Source organism: Dipteris shenzhenensis, chromosome 26 (genome assembly GCF_047967505.1).
Source record: "Dipteris shenzhenensis isolate YYH24624 ecotype China chromosome 26, Dip_SZ_1.0, whole genome shotgun sequence".
Lineage (NCBI taxonomy): Eukaryota > Viridiplantae > Streptophyta > Polypodiopsida > Gleicheniales > Dipteridaceae > Dipteris > Dipteris shenzhenensis.
In genome coordinates, this window is record NC_141621.1 from 29,126,069 (window position 1) to 29,148,232 (window position 22,164).

A 22,164-nucleotide genomic window follows, 5' to 3' on the forward strand; every position below is an offset into this window, starting at 1 on the left:
TTCCTCTTTGTATGTAATATATGCTTTTAATCCTTCTATTTCACAGGTAGACCTCTCATTGAATTCTTGTATAGGAGCCCATGTTGGATACCTTTCCTTGCTGGGAATTGAAGTTAAGAGACTGTAAGGTTCTTCAGGTTCCCATTTTGTATCATGAGAATACTATTGCCATTGCATTACAGGTTTTTCATCTTTTAAAAAAAATGAAAGTAGTGTGGATTGGTATGACCTGTCAATGCATCACCACCCATTTGTATGAAAGGTATAATGAAGCTCTTCCAATCATACATTCTTTCGAGCCTCTCACATACTGTACTTTCCTTATGACCACCAACTTGCCTGCCACATCTTCTTACCAAGTCATCTATTGTCTCCACATCCTTGTGTTTAAGCTCCCTTGAGACTGTGCTAAAAACCTAATCGATATCCTCATGTGTATGCCCAACATACAAAAATCCACATTCGACCTCATTGAAGATTCGATGAGCAACTAGCATGGAGCAGAATGCAAACATGAGTACATTCTTATTTTCTCGCCAGCAATTATCAGCTTGTATTCTCAAAGTCAGTGGTAGGCGACCTTTTTCTGCATGTATATTGCGAATTGCCTTCATAATAGATGTTATAACTTGATTGCTATCATGTAGATGCAAGGAATCAATCCATATATTTGCAAAGAACTTAATTCCATGCACTAACACTCCACATAGATGTGTCTTTAGCTCAGGGGGGTCAGTCATCATATGTAATCGTATCACGTGAGTTCAACAAAAGGATATTTTTAATACCTAAATTTTACAAAAATTAATTTACATAAGGGAGTTTTTAAAATGATTTTGGAAAAAATTTATAGATTTATATAGAAAAAGAGTACATTTTATTAATGGAAAAATTACAGATAAGGGATTTTACAAATAGTCCTTGAACGCACATGATATAGATGGTTTACACATAGTGACCCCCCCGAGGTCTTTAGAAAGTGCTTTCCTTGTAATTTAGGTGGAGTGGCAACAAAACGAGGCAATGTTGTTGTATTCTGATCCATGCCATCTACAATAAGGCACATGTAGTCATCGAGATGCGAAATAGCTTGCTCCTTCCAAAATGCATATTTTTGTCTGGAATGTCGAATAAGGTCATGATGAGATTTTTGGTTTTTTTTGTATAATTCCCTTTGATTTGGACATGTTGCACTCTCAATTGCTCGCTTTAAATCATCACAAACATTGCACTTTGACATTCTTTGCCTCCTTGGGATTTTAACATATCCAAAGTTCTTCTTCCAAAGAGTATACAAAGTATGAGAAGAAGCTACGGCATCCCCTCTTTGCATTTGCTTTTCTGCAATAGAGCCAAATACTTCGAGCTTTGTCAAGCCCATTGAAAGGTGCATTTCAATGATCGCGTCACCGTTAGAGAGTTTGGTAGGTATATGGGGTTGAGGTAAAGCATTTTCATGTATGAAGTCTTGCAAAATTGCTGCTGTTCTGACAGTTGAGATTCTTGATTTGGACCTTCCTCTATTACCGTGAATGCTAAATTTTGTGCCGCCCTTTGCCTTGGTGACTAAATCCCAATATGTACCATGGGATAATCCAGTAATATTGTGATATGCCTTATTGCAAATCCTTTTTCCATTTACGAGAGGTTTTACCTTTTGTCTTGAACTTAGTCTTTTATTGCCATTCTGAAGAAAGCAAGAGAGACTTGTGAGAAGGTATTCATTTCTTTCGCTTCCTCTTCTTTGCCACACGTGTCCTCTACATTCCCTGATGTCTACAAGATCAATGAAGCGCATACATCTTTGCTTGCAACATAGATACCCCAAGGCATTTAACAGTTCTCCTCCTTCATTACTCTCTTCCTCTTTGGTTGCTTTTGTGGATCTGCCTGGATTTGCTTTCTCTTCATGCATATGTATGACCGTTTTCGTTCCTCGTGCACGTTGTTATCTGTATTTATGCACTTCTTCTCCTCACATTTGTTTGTAACCAAGCATCCATGATTGGTCATTGCATCCTTGTCCATATCACAATCAAAGTTAAATATTGAATAATCCTCTGTTGATCTCATCCTCATTTTTAACATACTCTTAGGACCATTCAATGAATTCAATATTCTACGAGAGTATTGAGAACCTTGAAACTCTTCCACTCCTGAGAGAACATCACTCATTGGGACATCTTGCATGGCTTTCACAAATCCACAAGCTTGATTGACACCAGGTTTGTTAATATGCATGAACTCATCCACACTTGACAAGACATCGCTATTGAAAGCTTTGCCCTTCTCACTGTGCAAGAATTCATCCACCCCAGATAAGGCTTCACTTCTAAAATCATTTTGTTTCTCGGAACCAATGAACTCATCCACTCCAGATAAGATGTCACTTCTATAATTGAATATATTGAAATTATTCACATTTGAAGTGATAGAGCCTAGCACATGGGCACGCTTCTTAGGTCCTTTGATATTGTAGTATACCTTGTCTTTATCATTGAAAAACATGTGCCTCTTTGTCATGTTTAAAAATTGCATGCTCCATCTCATATTCTTGCCTACCTCATAGTAGGGATCACATAGGATGTTATGTTATCAACCATACCATCATTAGTGACCTTTAGAATCCTCATCTGTGCAAATGACCATTGCTCCACTTGTTCAAATCCCAATACTTCACCTTCTGCTATAGTCTTATTTGCAAATGATCTCATTTGTAAAATGTCCCCTATAGTAAAATCCAAGGTGGTGCACTTTATATTCTTGATAATGTCTGTTGTATAAGTCTCATCTTTGTCCCATTCTATAAATGATTTGTTGGATGTATTGTAGGGAATAACATCTCCAAGTGTTTCCATATCTCCACATTTATACTTTAGCTCAACATGTGTGCTAAGAATCTTTGATATAGTAAGTGCCACCTTATCTTCGCCAAGTCTTCGAAAGTGGCAAACTGAATTGGGATCACTATCATGGATTGTAGCAAATGCAACTACTTCTCTTTTGCTACATAAAATCACATCCATCCCTGGAAAAAAATCTATAGCCATCTCTTTTGTGAGAGTCCTTCACAAGCAAGCTGCAGTAGCAACAATTACATAAATATTAGTCTCTTTTTAATAATCTACTCATTTATTATAATTTTTAATTAGTACTTAATTTATTGGTGGGAGAAGTTATCCGATCAAGTACTCATCAGATGGACATGCCCAGTTATCCTTTGCATGGTCGATCGACATTAAATACTATTTTTGCTCTAGTGTCATGCACATCCGTAAAAAAACACGAGCCTGCTAGGTATGTTATCCAATTAAGCACTTATGGGATGGGTGTGCCACTTTGCATGTAAGTCAATTCTACCTAGTTGAAGGTGTGTGCAAAGTATTGTGCCCATCGGATATGCTTTGCATTGTCGATCAAGCATAAAACACCGTTTTTGCCTTAGTGTCATGCACAACCACCATGAAAAAACACGGCCCTAAGTGTGTTAATCAAACAAGTACTTATTGGATGGGGGCTCCACTTTTCATGCAAGTCCGTTTCAACTAGGTTGAGATGCGTGCAAAGTATTGTCACCATCAGATATGCTTTGCATGGTCGATTATGCATTATACAACGTTCTTCCCGTAGTGATATGCACATCTGCAAAAAAACACGCCCTTAGGTATGTTATCTGACCAAGTACTTATCAGATGGGTGTGACTCTTTGAAAAAATTTCAATACCACCTAGGTTAAGGTGCAGGAAAAGTATTGTTCCCATTGAATATGCTTTGCATGGTCGATCGAGCATTTAATACTATTTTTGCTCTAGTGTCATGCACATCTGTAAAAAAAAACACGTTGCTAGGTGTGTTATCCGATCAAGTACTTATGCGATGGGAATGCCACTTTGCATGTAAGTCAATTCCACCTGGTTGAAGGTGTATGCAAAGTATTGTGCCCATCAGATATGCTTTGCATTGTGGATCAAGTATAAAACACCGTTTTTGCCTTAGTGTCATGCACAACCATATAAAAACACAGCCCTAGGTGTGTTATTCAAACAAGTACTTATCGGAAGGGGGCTCCACTTTGCACGCAAGTCCATTTCAACTACGTTGAGCTGCGTCAAAGTATTGTCACCATCGGATATGCTTTGCATGGTCGATCACGCATTATACACCATTTTTCCTGAGTGATATGCACATCCGAAAAAAACATGCCCTTAGGTGTGTTATCTGACCAAGTACTTATCGAATGGGTGTGCGTCTTTGAGAACATTTCAATACCACCTAGTTTGAGGTGTACGAAAAGTGTTTTGCCCATCGGATATCCTTTGCATGATCGATCGAGCAATAAATACTATTTTTGCTCTAGTGTCATGCACATCCGGAAAAAAACACACTGCTAGGTATGTTATCTGATCAAGACTTATGGGATGGGAGTGCCACTTTGCATGGAAGTCAATTCCACCTAGTTGAAGGTGTGTGCAAAGTATTGTGCCCATCGGATATGCTTTGCATTGTTGATCAAGCATAAAACAACATTTTTTCCTTAGTGTCATGCACAACCATGAAAAACACGATTAAAATCAAAGAATCATTCTTTTAGTGGAGGAATACAAACTCATATCACAAAGCATAGAGCATTTTTTACACAAGGTACTAACTCAATGTCTATTAGTTCTTTCACAAAACAAATTGAAACATAATGTTTTGCAAATCGAATCTAACCAAATAGTATCCAAATATAAATCAGAATGTAGGTACAAATGTTTTAGCTGAGCATTTGTGTCTGCAACTCTAATTAACAAGATCACCTAGATTCACTAAGGGTTGTCTATGCAATAAAATTGAATCAAGTTGGCTAAGAATGCCCTTGCAGCATTAGCAGTGATTCCCCTTTCCTTGCATCCAAGAACCATATCAAAGCGTTTTGCCTCACTATCTTTCAATGGCCCTATTTTGGCAATTTTTCCCAGCATGCATTCTTCCTCTTCATTCAATGTAACATGTTGAGCATGCACCATACTTCTTGTAGTAGGACAAGTCCCTCTCACTCTAGTTTTGGTTATAGGTGAAGCAATACCTTTCTTTGTGTCGTTTTTTGAACTATAAGTAGACATATGAGATTCGACATTCATCCTTTCGAGCACTTCTTTGTTTTTTTCTTTGAATTCAAGGATCACTGGTTGAAAATAATAGAACATATCATGCCCTTCGACAATCAGAGCTTGACCAAATCTGTTAGAAGAGATGGCACTGTGCACATCTACTGCATCATCTAGCATCTATAGGTATGGCAATAACTCATGAAGCAAAATAGAATCACCACAATCTATATCAAATTTTGGAGGGAAAATGCAATTTTCTGCTAGATTAACACAACCTGTGTAAGGCAAAACATCAATGAACACTGTTCTTGCTGGTTTGCATTCCTCTTCGAAACAACACCACACTCTCATTAATGGTTTAAACTCCGCTTCCACATTCATCCTATCTGGTCGAATGATTCTACTCTTTGTATGCTTATGGCATGCCATCGCACCCCAAACCATAAAGAACTGTAACTTTCTATTAACATGATGCTCCAAAGTGTCCAACATGTGTTGCACCATGCCCTTTTCTCCTCTAGTGGACCAAATGCCAACATGGCAGTGATCGAGCAACCATTGTAGAAACTCTAAATACCCAGGATGGAGAAGAAGCCAATGCTTCCTATTGTGCAAGCTCAGATGTTGTTTGACTTCAAAAAACAATGCTTAAGCAATAACCCTTTCAAATCTATTATCCCTGCTAGTCTTATTTTTGTTATCACCTCTTTTAACATTATTTCTGAGGGTGACATTATGTCTTCTCCTTTACCTTCTAAGATTTCTTCCTGCACCTTGACTTCATATAATGACATTGCATCTTCTCCTTTACCTTCTAAGCTTGCATCCACATTTGTCAATGGAACATTAACTCCAGACATTGCATCCTCAACATTTTCAATCAACCATGTTGAGCTTGGAACTTGCATCCTAATGTTCAAATTAGGCACATAATGAATCATTGGATCAGGTGTCACATATACAAGCAATGCTTCTAGCGATGTGAAATTGAGATGGCCAAGATTTGTTGATAAACAAGGAAATGAAATTCATAGGTAGAAACAAAAACTGAAGATTGAGTTGGAAAACCAAATTGTCAAACTTAAGGTTGTGTGCTCTCAATGAAATTTGTTTTAGTGAAAGCATTCATGTTTTTCCTTTTCAAAACAAAATTGGATTACTAAAAAAAAGAAAGCATTCATGTTCATATGCATAGTATATTCCCTAAAGTTGTTGAATCTATACCCTTTCAAGTTATTTTAATCCCCAAAACTACGTATCCTTACAATGCCAAAAACCTTTGCATAATAGATAGAGTAGAGTCCAACACTATCTAGCATTGCTCAAGTGTTCCCACTAAGAAAATATATGGCCAAGCGGCCAAAACATATTTGAGCATTCATATGAAGTGAATAAGGATAGAAACAACAATTTACACTAATTCATTCATCACAAAACATATTCAAGAATACATATGTTCATGTTTGAATTATGGCAATGAGATAGAAGAAATTTCCAAGTAATATTAAAAGATCCTTGGAACGAAATTAATTCATCATATGGAGAATATAGCAAGATAACATATGGAAAACATGAACACCATATAAAAGGACAATTTCAAGGACCTATTGCTTCCTCTTCTATTTCCCAAAACTTTGAAGCATGTTTTTGTAAATGCTCACGCTGCTGTTCATTGAAGGGTTGAAGCTCTTTTTGTCCTATTATGGTATCAATTTCTTTATCCCCTCCACTTTCAGTTGTATCATCTTCTTTTAGTACCCCCTTTATTGCCAATATTGGTTCTTGCAAGCCAGCCCATTGTCAAATTTCATGATTACTGTAAGCATACGTGCAACAAATACTTTCCACCTTTGCCAACTCCTCATAAGTCTCAAAAACTGAAACAACATGCCTCTTACAAGAAAGAGACTCTCTAGCAGCAAGCCCCTTAGAGAACAAGTCCAATACATACTCATCTTCTCGACAAAAACCCATGATCGTGTCTTTCATGATACTTGAACATTTTCTTTTCAAGGACAATTCAATGTCAAATTCATCATCATCATCCTCATCATCATCATCCTCGTCACCTGGTTCTTCTGCATCACTTGATTTTTCATATTTTTCATCCGCAACATATATTGATGGCTTACATTGTGCATTGGTATAGCACTCAATATCGTTGAAATGCTTTTCCTTGCTTACCAGTACACAGGCAATTAAGCCATCCATAGATCCAGTGACAAATATATCTGTAGTTTCAAAATTAAGGCAACCAAAGTGTATTTTATATTATCCGCATGTCTTATTTAATGCATTCTTCAAACATGATACATGATCCATGGTCAAGAACACCACAAGAAGGAATTGCACTGGGGGAGAAGCGATTGTCATCAAGCATTTCAAGAAACACTCAAAGCGATCCTTGTTCCAATTTCTACTTCTGCTTGCTCCATACATTACATCCAAAAAAGCAACCCCTATTGCCATTGGCTCTTAGTACACATTATGTATAAATTCCATTCCCTCCATGTTTGAACTGATTGTGTAGAACCTCCAAGGCCGGGTGGAATTTGGTCCATGACTTGAACCTTCACTTTGTCCCATAATCCACCTCAGATACCCCTTTGCAGCATCAAGTAATGGTGGAGTTTCCTTGCCCTATTGAAGCTTCAGTTTTAACCATAAATTAGAGCAACTACGAATCCAATGATACAATTGTGGAGTAATTTTAAAATGTAATCTGCACTCATCCCAATTTTTTAACATTAAAGAAGGCCGTTCTACCAATATAAACATATAAAGTTCTTCTTGTAGTGTAGCATCTCTCTTGATTTGCATAGCTCGTCCTTCAATATCAAGAATCATGGCATTAGTCTTTGTTTTAGTTATGACTACTCTACCCTCCTTAATGTCATTTTGAATTTGACCAATTTGATCATCACTCAATCCACGCAAGCATCTAAACATTGAGACTGTGGGTTGCCTACGGGATATTCCATCTCATGAATATTTTCCTGCAATGTAATCCTCAAGGATGGAGATCCAACCATCATAAATGGCATCGCTTGTAATTATCATATGTACATCCTTCTGGCAAAGCTATTGCCCAATGTTACCTTGCCAGTGTCAATGAAAGCCTACAAAATATATGAATCCATTAGAATGCAATAATTAAGAAAACATTCTTGTAAAAAATGATTCATAATTAAAATATGTACTTACATCCCAATTCTCACGATCTGGGTGTCCTTTGCAAGCCCTTGTTGTGCTTTCTTGGGTTTGTTAAAGAGAATCCATTGTCCCCTCACTTGCTTAAGTATATCAATGTATGGACATTGTCTCAAGATATTTTGAGACTCTAGGTTTGCCATCTTTGATATCTCCACACAAAAGCGTGCCGGACAACAATCCTTGCTTGATGGGTGCGGTAGTAGTTCTTTCTTTATGCCGTGCTGTTATCATCATTAGATGTGAATATTTTAGCAGCATATATTGAATGTTGTCTAGATAGTATCCAGTAGTGGCACTTGGTTAAACCCTTTTTATCTACCCTTGCTAGGGGCTGCTTTGTTTTAGGATTGAAAGGCATTAAATCCGCTACAGCAGCAGGAGGCCTAGAGTTATAACCGAAGTTTATAGCAAGCTTCTCCACGTGCTTTTTATTCAACCCTCTATATACATAGCTTGGAGGAGCTTTTCTTCATTCATAGCAGTTTGCCATTTTGGCTTGTCGACTGCGTCTTCGAAGTGCACTGGCTCTTTTGTAGCCATGATGGTAGTCATAAGAGCATAGTTCGTGGTTTCCACCTGAATTGCTTTGCCTTTCTGAGCATATGAGCCAAGTGTATCTTTGCATTCAGTTGGTGCTGTATTGCTACAAAAAGGAGAGGCAGGTAGAATGCAACCCATCTATTATGCCAGCCGACAGCTTACAGATGTGGAAACAAGGTATGAAGAAATGGAGCAGCAAGCTCTCTCTTTGGTGTTTTCCGTCAGAAAGTTTCGCTCCAATTTATTACCTCGACCATTTTTCTTCCTTACCTCTCAGTCTGTATTAGCATATCTAGTTCGCAAGCCTAATCCTGGGGGGAGATTTGCAAAATGGTTGTCAGAGCTTCAAGACTTCTCTTTCTCTTTTGTCACTAAAAATACCACTAGGTCCACTATGGCAGATTTGCTCACAGGGCGGGAGGATCTAGGAGAAGAAAAGAAATGTAAGGAGAACATTAAAGATGAAAGGGATACACCACCAACAGCTTTTGTTTTGTATTTTGATGGGGCTTTTAGTCCTTCATGCCAACAAGGAGCCGGGGGGATAGTCTTGATGAATCCTGAAGGTCAAGAGGTATGGGCAAGAGGACAAGAGCTTCCAGGTATCACAACTAACAATGCAGCTGAGTATAATGCTTTGATTCTTGGTTTGGAGTGTTGTCTTCAAAGTCAAGTTAAAGAATTGGAAGTAAGAGGAGATTCTCAGCTTATTATAAAGAAAATGCAAGGGCATTACTAGACAAGAAGTCCTCATTTGAAGGAGCTTAATCAAAAGGCTATGGCATTATGTAGTCAGTTTGATTTTTGCAGGGTTGTTCATATAAACAGAAAAGAAAATCAAAGGGCAGATGAGTTAGCTAAAGCCATTGTAGTGCCAGACCGGGGGGTGGTTTTTTGGGTAGACACTGGATGGCCAAAACTACAAGATGTTCAGAAATATGTGGAAAAAGGCATGTTTCCTCGAGGATTAACTCCACAACAGAAGCATAGATTGGTTACTTTTGGCCACGCCTCCATAAGGATGTATATGAATGTCACGGATGGAACCTATCAGCTTGAGGAGGTTGATGGCATGGTGATACCCAGATGCACCAATGAGTATCACCTTAAATTCTTCTATGCTCGACCACCTTGAAGGCCAGCAGACCCTCTCTATACTACAGAGGATCTGCTTGGGGGGGAAAGATGTGACGCCAAAAATTGATATTTTTAACTTGGCATTGATATTGTTTTTCTCTATGTTTGATAAGGGTTTGAGTATCAAGTGATAGCCTAGCGGCTCTCACTTATTTCTATTTTCTATGATATTGTATGGGATTGAGAGGATGAGTGGAATGGCTCATTGTAAATACCATAGGTATGAATTATAAATACCTTGGTATGGGGTGAGAGTTATTTGTGTATGGGATATTATGAGTTTTTAGAAGATAGAAAGAGTGAGTCATATAAATAGATGGGCTCATGTCCATGTGTTCCAATAATATAAGAGAGGCCACATGCCAAGCGTGTGGAAGGCATGTGGAGGAGTGTGAAGTCAAGAGGAATCCTTCTAGAACTTCTATGTGGAATAAGGAGGATGTGGACATGTGGAAAAGAGAGGGTCCCTATGGGCTCCATATGGGGAGACTCTTGACTTTCTCAATATTTTAAGAGTCTTGAGCATCTTTTGATGGGACACATGGCAAGAGTAGCCAAAAAGGACATGGATGGTGACATATGTGCTTATGTGGTTGATGGGGAAAGGAATCTATAGGCAGCAATTGTAAATGGGTGAAGGAGGGTAACGAAATCTCTATAAAAGGAGCCGTCCTCTCCCTTGTTCATCAGAATCTCTTCCACCATTAGGCCTCATGTTGCTGTAGCTTTAGTCTCCCCAAGCTTCTTCCATGAGCCTTCTCTTCCTCTTGTAGATATTCTCTTATGTAGACTCTTGAGTCCTCTCTCTAGTTTATTCTCTCTCTATGAGTAGTCTTGGAGCTTCCGCTCCCTCTTGTATGTATGAAACCTCTTCTTATCCCTTGTGTTTGTAGTGTTGAGGTGGATTCTCACTCTATTTGTAATGAAGGTCACTTCAGGTTCTCTCTCTCTCTTGAGTGTCTCTTCTCTTTTCTTTCTTTCAAAGCCTTAGAAGTTCTTTCTATTTGGCTGCTCACTGTGCACACATGGTCCATTTGTTTCCCGAGCCATTATGCAAACTTCTTCCCCTCTTATAGGAAAAATCTATGAGGGGTGGATCGTTGATGAAGGTGGAGTCTTGAGGGAGCATCCTGCTCAGCAGGCGAAATTAGCCTAGGTGGAGGGTAGTTTTAATGACAGTTTAACCCCCTGTTAGTGTTTTGCTCATAAATTTCTGCTCGGTAGTCCGATTGTAATGAAATTTATATCAGCGCGAAGCTCCCTTCAAGGCGCATGTTTCTATATAATCAGATCTTGAATCAGATATTGCTGCAAAAAGTTATGAGTCTCTGTGTTTGACAGTCTATTTTCATGACAGTTTCCACCCCCTTCCAGTAAACTATCCATATCTCTTCAACCGTCTGTCTGTTTTCAATGAAACTTATATCAGCGCGAAGCCCATCTCAAGGCGCATCTCTTTATGTACTTGAATCTTTGATATCACATCTCTACTAAAAGTTATAGGCCTCTGTATCTAATGACAGTTTGTAGAGTGTTTTGAGCTAAGTATAAAGGTGTCTATGAAGGAGGTGCAATGTTTCCTCGAAATCTACCCATCCGACCGAATCAGCCCCTTAAAACTCCTCAATATATATCAGTTCATGTCATGTTGAGCCGCAAGATCTTCTTTCAACAACGTATCGCTCTTCTCTTTGGTGCAGACCGGCTCGCTGAGATTATGGCCTCTGCTGATCCTTTCCTTCTCCCTATGCTTGACTACAACATCACTTGGGATGTTACCATCTTCATTCTCATCTAAGGGAGGAAAGTATGGTGTGGTATCTTGGCATAAAAGCTTCTTTCTAATGTCTCATTCTCAATGATAAGTATCTTTGGTAGTCAGTTCGAATGCTGCAGGAAGTAAAGAGGTGCGTGAAGTTCATTACCCCCAACTTCATGTCACAACACCCATTCCAACTCTCAAGTTCCTAGGTTCTTCCTTGAAGCTTGGCCATGTGTCTTCAATATGCTTCCATGCAGGAGAGTCCACGGGAGTTCTCCACTTGCCATTGGTGGGAGGAATGCCATGACATGAGCTCTGCAATAGATTTGCACTTGAACATATGTTGGATGTGAGGGATTATGGGAAAATATCGCAGAACCTTATGAGGCACGTCCAAAATTTTGAGATCTGCTCTATATCTTGCCTCTCCACAAGTAGGACACTCTCTTGCATCCTTATGTAGTCCACGAAACAAAATGCAATCATTGACACATGCATGGTTATGCTTGTAATCTAATCCTCCAAGAGAGGTCACATGTTGCCTTGCCGTATCTCTTGAGGTCGGTAGTTTATTCTCCCTTGGAAGCATTTTACACAATAGCCTGCACGTGAAGACCATAAATGAGAAAAAGCATTCGAGTAATTGACCCACTAGTATAATTCACCATGTTTGCAAAATAGGCTTTAAAGCTTACTTGAGTAATGCATTTAAACTTGCATTGCTCCATCCATAGATGGTTTGCAAGTTTAGTAACTCAAGGGAGGCACGTAGAACAGAGAATGTGCACCCCTCAAACAGTGGAGTTGATGCTACAGTAAAAAGATCATCCTGCTCCATGCTATCATCCCTCCCTTGATGGACATATAAATCTCACACCATATCATCAAACACCTCCTCCTCCACGGCTTCATGAGGTAATGGGGGAGGGCTACTATCACCATCACTCCATGCATCCGTAACGGTCCCTCCTGAAGAGGCCACCTCATATCACCGATGCTTCGCCTCCTCATGGCGAGCATAAGGCAACATATGCGGGTGTGGCACTGCATCCTATATCAAATTAAAACGGGATCATAACTCAAACATATGAACACCCATAGGTATCTCAATCAACCTTAACTTACAAACCCTTACCCTATTTATGGTCACATCCCATTCTCCATACTTTGAGATGTGATTGAGTGTAATCCCGCGTGCACAATACATGTTTCCTCGACATCGATCACACATACATTTGATTTTTTGCTCCAACCACATTTGGCAATGGTGGATACGGAGGGATTCATCCTCACTGGAGCTACTTGTTGAAGATGAAGACATCCTACAAACAAACAACCCAAAAAAATTTGCTCTTCTTCAAATGTTTAATTTTAAACTCTGTGGCACGTCTAAAGGTGCGTCTAAAAGCACGTCTGCTTGTTCTGTGGTGCGTGTCTAAAAGCGCATCTATAGGCACGTCTAAAACCACATCTACTCTGTGTCTTTACATGCGCAAATAGACGCGCTTTTAGATGCACCTATAGACATAGCTTTTAAACCTGATTTTAGCGCGCTCGCTTTGCTTTTCTTGACATTACTTATACTTCGCGTAGCTTGCTTGTTTCCTTATTAGCAGATCCATAGTTTCGACGCTTAAGAGGAAGGCACTCACACTTAGTTCCAAGCTTACACTTAAGAGGAAGGCACCCACACTTACTTCCAAGCTTAAAGGAGAGGAGGGCAAACAAGGAGGAGAAGCAACTTTGAAAAAGGAGAAGAACCTTCCATACCTCTATCCAAGGTAAGTCTTTTTGCAGTTGATGTTTTTTGGAAGTTTGCTCTCTTTGGATTTGTACTTTCTCATATCCAAAAAATGCATGATCTAGGTATTAACACATGATCTGGGTATCAGTGTCACGTTTGTGTGTCGGGCGCAATGTCCTTTTCTACTTTTTAGAAAAGTCCATCTGTTGGAGCGCATCTATAGGCGCATCCCAGAGCACGTCTAAATGCGCATCTACAGGTGCGTCTAAACACGTGTCTAGTCTATTTGCAGACAAAGGCAGCCACGTCTATAGACATGCCATTACACGTAAAAATAGATGCGCTAATCAGACGCATCTATAGATGTGCTCCGACAATAATCGTTCCCCTTTCTTCTCAGCTCATCAGTAATAGATTTTTTTTCTTTTTTTCAGTTCATCATGTGGCCTGGAAGTGCTTCCAACTCACCTGATCCCCGAGAGTCTATTTTTAGGGACTTATATAACATTTTAGGGCACCCTCCTAGTCCTGCGGAGTTGTACGGGTATATGACGGGTACCCTAAACACCCCTTAGGAGTCAACACTATAGACTCCAAACCACCCCACACAGTTGAGATCACCCCAGCAGAGTCAATATCATTTAGCATTCTGACATTAGCGTTAGGACTCAAAGCAACATTAGGGAAATGAAAAATGAAAAATCAGTTAAGTCTTTGTTTATGAGACACTTGTCTTGAAGCTAGCTTTTTCAACGATGAACTTTGTACTAGTAACCTCCCTAATAGTTTTCAATTTTACACAAAGAGCAACCCATGAAATGACAAACTTTTCACATTCTGAGGCCAAAAGTGAACTAATAATACATGCAAGTAAATATTCCTTCCTATAGCATTAGAAACTAATGTGTAGAGGGGAATTTACGCTCTCCAAATTGACTAGAATTCACATGGCCTATGGGAAAGGTGGCCTACCTATTTATACCTTATTTGGGCACACACATTGGGAGGCCAAAAGTGAACTAATAATACATGCAAGTAAATATTCCTTCCTATAGCATTAGAAACTAATGCCTAGGGGGGAATTTACACTCTCCAAATCGACTATATGGGAAAGGTGGCCCACATATTCGTACCTTATTTGGGCACAGACTTCAACAATTAATCTTAGTAAGCTTATGACCTCGTATTTGATGTTTTTAATTGCGTAAGTTGCAAAGAAATTTCATGGTTATCATAAGAAACTGATGGTCCTCTTTTCTTGTAACTGGGTTTGTAGGTTTGTGAAATTGTTGTTCTATATTTGTATTAAGTGTAATATTTAAATATGTTTCTTGGTTGTATTGAGTGGAATTTTGAAAAATAATTATTTTCAATTCTTGTCTTGATGATATGGTGAAGCATTCATGGAAAGCGTGAACCTAGGTGGTGGACTAAGTATTGAAATATTTTCTGACTCATAGATCTCAACTCTCCAACTAAATTGCAACAACGTTTCAATTCCTGTCTCGATGATATGGTGAAGCATTCATGGCAAGTGTGAACCTGGGTAGTGGACTAAGTATTCTGACTCATAGATCCTCAACTCTCCAACTAAATTGCAAGAACTCCAGCATAATTTGCTCTTTAAAACAGGCTGGATTTTATCATAGCAAATTTGAATCAACAAGAGGCACCAACCATTGGAAAGGGACCTAATTTGAGCTAGAGGGGATCATGTCTCTAATACTACAAACTCAAATCCCATACAATGAGCTTGGAAGCTCAATAACTAAAGACATGCTTCTTGGCTTTGTCCTAAAAATATGGAGCTTTTAGGTAGAGGCTAAAATACATTTTTCTTAAGGAAGGGCGCTTGCAATCATGATTTACTCCATGTCGTCCCTTACTAGAGCTGGTCATCCACCTTGGCATACTTTACCATTAAGCCTACGACTTTAGCACTCTCCAAGGTCCAGCAACAAATAAAGCAATATCCAACCAATTAAGTTTAGCCAATGCATATTGTATTCTAGTTCTTGGACTAATCCTAGTCACTTGTTGGCGTCTTCATGATGCATATGCAAAACAAAGCAAAGAAAGCTTATTCTAGTTGACTAAAGTCGACTTACTTTGGCTGCAGTCAATAATAAAAAGATTTCTCTTTTATTTTTGGGTATAATTTTGTGACATCTGCTCAGCTTCTAATCAGTTTTCCTCAACTGAAAAGCTTCTTGGTACACTTGCAAAACTTAGGAATACTCCGAGAAAAACTCCTCATCTGTCCACTTGGCATCGAGCGCAGAGTAGTTCTTGATTTTTACTAGGTATCCATGGTTAACCTTGCCTTTGGGACCTTTCTTCTTTGTCAAAGTGTTCTCATCTCATTATAGTTTCTCTTATTCAATCAAGATGCAATCTCACATGTGTTAATAGTACTGTAGTAGTCCATGTAGGGATCTAAGCACTCATGTGTTAATGGCAGATTGCCATCAATTAAATTATTGTGTAGTTGTTCATTGCAAAAATAGGCCATTAGACATCGAAGAGAAAGCTCTATGCGCTTGTCCTCAAGTACCTCCCTGATGAAATGGTACCTGAACTCAATGTGTTTGGTCTTTGCACATTCCAGGGGGGTCAAAAAATGTCTAAAAAGTTTAAATTTGCCAATTTAAAACACCCATTTTAATTCCCTCCCAAATCCCTGCCTAAACCTCTCTTTAATAGAAAAAAAGATATAAGGCACATATAGACACGGCTATGAGTGACAAAGGCCTTGCTTCTCGCTCATTGCGGCATTCCTCATATACCATCCAACTAGTCATCAGCATCATATCCTCCTTCAAAATTTGATGCCATTAAGTATTGATGTCTAGAATATGAATTAATAAAATTCTGCAAAATTCTATTTACAAATCCTAACTCTCACTGTCGCACTACTAAACTTTGTTCTTAAACTTAGTGCTACTCATACATTTGCTAGAATGTGGTAAGGAGTGTTTGATTTACCACAATAGCATATCAGAATCTCACTTCTTCTAAGCCTCAACATTTGTGAGAGATAATTAGAAGTAGTCAAGGAAGGACGCTTGTTTAGAATGCTAGCTTTAGTACTAGATTCACATGCCATGTTGGCCCAACCGCAGCTAATGCCCCTTTCTGTAGCATGGCACAAGGGATATGGACATGTCAATTTCAAAATCTTGATAGAACTCAAAAATCAAAATATGGCAGTTGGAATTCCTAAGCTATAGTTTCTTAGAAAAGTTTACGAAGCACGATGCTTCAATAAACAAAAGCAAACCAATTTTGGTAGAAGCACCTCCCGAAGAAAAGGTATTCTTGATTTGATTCATACAAATGTATGGGGTTATGCCCACCGTAGCATCAATGGTTCACTTTACTACTTGACTTTCATCGATGACTACAACACATATTGTTGGGTCTATTTTTTAAAAGAGAAATCTAAAGTCTTTTCCAGAATTCAAGAATTCAATGCCATCGTAGAAAGGCAAAAAGATCAAAGTCATCAGATGGGGATAGAGGAGGTGAGTTTCAGCATTCATGAACTTTTGGAGAAGTAATGGTATTCGAAGGAAATTCACATGACATGCAAATACTCCTTAGCAAAATGCAAGAGCTGAAAGGAAGAATGGTACTTTAATAGATAGTGCTAGAGAAATGCTAATTGAGAAGCATCTTCCGAATCAGTATTGGACACAAGCAATTTTCACTACAAACTACTTGCTTAATTGGCTTTTGACCAAACCGATTTAGGGTATGACACCTTATGAAGCATTCATTGGACACAAGCCACACATTGGGCATCTCTGTATATTTGGATGCAAAGTCATGTAAATGCATCATGGTTGGCTACAGTGAAGAAATAAAAGAATACAAGTCTTATGATCCCATCAATAGAAAGGTCATTATCTCTCACGATGTAATGTTTGATGAGGAATCAGAATGGAAAACCTCAAATACGCAGGCACAACAACACAAAGCATCCATACGCATGTCTATATAACAGACAGACGTGCATATAGACACATCCATAGACGTGCCATTAGATGCTCTGTAGAAATTTTAAAAAAAAAAAGACGCGCTTATAGGCGCTCTTTAATTTTTTATTTTTTTAAAAGAAAAATTTTATGTGGTTGAATAGAATGATGTGTATGTTGTGTGGTTACAAGAATCCCATTTTCACAGTGTGCAATTCAATTCTTACAGCCAACCGCACACGTCTAGCCAACGATTACAATTCTGAATAAAATTTTACAACTCCAAAATATTTAGTTCACAATGCATTCATTGATAGAATATTGCACAAAGAAATTTAAAGCCAAAAAAATAAAAGCAGTGTATATTAATTCATAGCCCAAAAAGTGCTTATATGTACATATAGCATGACGAAGCCAAGCCACATCCTGTGGCTTCAAGTACAAAAAATAAGAGGAGTGTATATACAAGAGAGGCATGAAGCCAAGCCAATGGCTTCAAGTACAAAAAAGAGTAGCTAGCAGGGTGGTAGCAAGCTAAGGGTGTCCACTTTTTGACCACTTTCCATGGCTTGGGAGGGGGTAGAACATCCTTTTTTGCACCCAAATTGGGAAATCCAACCTAGTTCCCTAAGTATTTAGTTCTCAAACTCTTAAGACAAAACACCACACATCCTTTGTGCACATAATGGTGTGATCCGATCGAAAATTGGAGTTACTCATAAAAACTTTGTTTGTGGCCAACATTAGGGTCATAGCGCATGTCACACTTTTTCACAAACAGACACTATTACACTAAATTCACAAAATTTTCTCCTTTGTTATACATCAAATGAAGGTGAAACTTGATAGGAAGTGTGTTCACATATGGTGGAAATTAACTTGATTTTTTTGGATTTTTTTATACATAATATTAATTTTTGCAAATTTATGAAGGATGAAAAAAGGCACATTTTTTGTACCACAACATTTTTTTAGTATTATGATTAATTGAACAAATCCAATTTGATACAGGGTTAGTGAAAATAGAAGGTTATGTGCTGGAATTGAAAGATCACAAATTTAACGGTAAGATTTGGAGAGATCTAAGATTAATTTTTACTTTCATGACTTGTAAGAGGAGTGGTAAAGGAAAAATGAAATAAATATCATAATTTGCGCACATAACCAATTATGTCAAAATTCACATAGGTTAACCTCCTCCATGTGATGAATCAAGGAAAAATTTTTGGTTAAAATTGACATAGGGAAGGTCAATTTTGGCCTCCCCATGTTAAAATCCCCCCTTTTAAGGAAAAGGGGCTAGCCAAGCCACATACCAAGCCTAATTAGGCTTGGAAAGGTAGGCTTGGTAGATCACCAATCCTAGTGGCCGCCATTTGGGGGGTGGCATGGTGCACATGTGGAAGGCTATCTCCTTAGATAGCTCATCTAAATTGCATCATCATCCTGCCATGTAAGCAAGTTTGACTATGGTCACCCATGCCACCTCCCCACCTCTTGCCACCTCACATATCATCAATGTCCATGTCATCATCTCACCCTCTTCCACATCATCACATGAGCTACCACATCACAATGATTTGCCACCTCACCATTCTATGTTTCTGCCACCTCAGCCACGGGTGCCACATCATAAGCATGGTTGGAGCCTAGTCATCAATCAGCCACCACCTCAGTCTTCCACCTCATCTTTGCCAACTCATCATTGCCACCTCATGTTGCCATATCATAAAGCCATGTCACATGCTTGGCCACCTCATCTTGCCACCTCATGCATGATGACCTTAGAGGCATGACACATGATGTGCCACCTCAGCAGTAAGCATGGAGCTACATCACTAACCATGCTCATGCATGCATGCGTGCCCATGCCAATGTTCAAATTGCATGGTTATGCCAATATTCATGGAATTTCCCACACCAAAAAATATGCGTGGAATTTCCCCCGCCAAAAATTATGCATGGAATTTGATTCAATAATTAGCATAGGTGAATTGTATTGCTAGATAACTATACCGATACACCATTTTTAAAGCATAGGTTAACGTATAAAATTTGCGACATAATCAATATGTTAGTAAATAGCATTAGGTTAATATGGGAATAAAATTAAGTGAAAGCATAATATTTGAATAACATAATCAAAATGTTAGGACATACCATTAGGTTAATTTGGAAATAAATTAAAATTAAGCATAATAATATACCATTATATTATGCAAACATGAAATCCGATAGGATTGGATTCCTTTAAAATTAGTGTAAAAAAATAAAGTTATGTCAAATTAGAAGAGCCACTTATTTTGGCAAATCACCACAACCACTAGATTTAGCCAAACTACATCCAATGAAGATCTAGGGGAGGATTGTCCAACCTCTCTATAAGAGACTACTTTTTAGAACTCATTTCATGCATCCTTGTTTGGAGCCTCTCCATTCTTACCTTCCCATCACTTGTCACTTTCTCCTACCTTCATTGAGATAGGTTCTCAAAGCCGCAGATCCGATAGACATGATAGAAGCAGGAAGTCCCCCATATACTCTTGTGGACGAGGAGAGGAAGAGGAAGGCGTGTGAGTGAAAAAGAGCCTTGAGAGCAAGAGCAAGAGCTTGTGCTACTGATGATGCACCCTTACCCCCACCACCATCTCCCACCTCCCCCTCCACCCCCAACTCCCTTCCTCCCTCCCCCTCCAGCCCCCCCCCCCCACCACCTCCACCTCATCACCCCCTCCCCCCCCTCCCATGCATACTCTCTCCCCTCCCCCTCCCACATACCCTCTCCACCTCCTTACACCCCTTCACCTCTTCTCCCTCCATCCTTCCTCACTCCCCTCCCCCATCCACTTCCCTCCTTCACTCCACTAGGTCTCTGTTTGCCTTACATCCCTCCCCCCCCTTCTTGTTCCCCCCTCCATTATTCCCTCTAGCTCTTTTCCCTCCACTCTATCTCCCCCCCACCTCCCCCCTCTTGCTCTACTCCCTCCACTCTACCTCCCAACCCTCCCCCTCCCCCCTCACCTCCCCCTGGTGATGGTCACGACGTGACTTGCCTTGGACTACCACTCATTGTTGTTCTAGTAGGATAGTGGAGTCATTATTTAGTGACATTACACTAGCTTCACAGTCAGCTCTACTATCTTGCTTGATAGATCACCCTGCCTTGGTGGAGTGTAGGAGGCTTGTGGGTCATGTTGCATCTAGAGATAGGGTAGTATGTAGAGAGGTCCTTTCTAGTGTTCATCGGTCCTACATATACCTCAAGCGTAGGAACACCGCAAATGCCTTGGCAGCATGTCATGCCATTGTTTCTGTCATCAGTAGACCATCGATGGCTAGCCATGTATGCACCACATAGCGTCTCCTTGACATTGGACCGTGCACATTGTGAGTAGGTATGATTAGGAGGTAGAGTCTAGAGGACCATGATGTTGATGCTCTTTGGGATTTGAGTGGCCGTGCACCCCGTAGAGATCGACTATTGGATGATCGCACTAGGTCAATCATACAGCAGTTTTGGGAGGAGCATTGCATGGCATTTCTAGTGTTTAAGAAGGCAATGCGAAAGAGGGTGTCACATGGTGTGTACATTGAGCATGATGCATGTTTTTTGGAGTGTACCCAGAGTGAGTTGTACACTCAATTTGTAGAGGCACACATGGAGGTCAGGTTTGGGAAGAGGTCATTTGAACGGTCCAGGCCATGGTTTCTACGGTGCTCTAGAGTGTGACATGTGTTGTCACTATCATGTGGATTTTGGATTGATGTACGACGTATTTCATTCCCTTGATGGTCACAAAGGAATGGTTCCTACTAGCCCTCGTGACTTCATTCACTCCATATTATGTGCACGAGATAGCGATACTTTGTACCACTCCCTTGATTGTGTAGAGGGGAGGTGTACGTTGTATGGTCACTTTGCTAGAGTGCGACGAGTTTCGCTAGATGTCAATGATGTGGAGATTCTGCATTGGTAGCAGTATGAGTACATCACGTTGGATGGACAAAAGCAGTAGAGCCTAATCCGCCTTCACAGCCACCCTCATCCACGTTTAAAACACCCGAACAACACAATCACAAGGCAAAAGGCATTCATTCAACATTCTTCTCTCTATAGACCTCCTGAGACAACTCACACTTGGATACATTTTCTCTAGAGCCAGACAACCTCAAACAAAAACCCAATGGACTACATAGCCCAACACAAGCTCCTACTGATGACTGAGCTCAAGCTCACAAAGCATTCAGATTCTTATTGCATCCAATCCCACAACTCATTGGGCAACCACCCACAAAGTGGCCACACTTAGAAATCTTGTTTCATCTTTACCATAAATCATCACAAGAACTCGAAATGATGCAGCCTGCCATCTCTTGGAAATTCTCAAAGAGCAACACCGAGTACCTGCCTGGCCAAAGCCTCTCTTCTCTCAACACTAGAATATTGGTGTGCATTCAACAACTAGCTAGCCATAAGCACGCTATTCCATCCTCGTTATTTCTTCCTTTATGAGGACCACCTTTGGCTTCACAGCTCAAACACCTCATGTGCACACGACCCTTGCTGCCTTCATAGTATCAATGCCTCTACCATCTAGGAGCCTTTGCATAAATCAATAACGACAATGCAATGTGCCTCTCCGTAGCTCACGAAGCTTACTCATTCTCATAGTTACTAGCCTCTTAGAGAGATGCTCC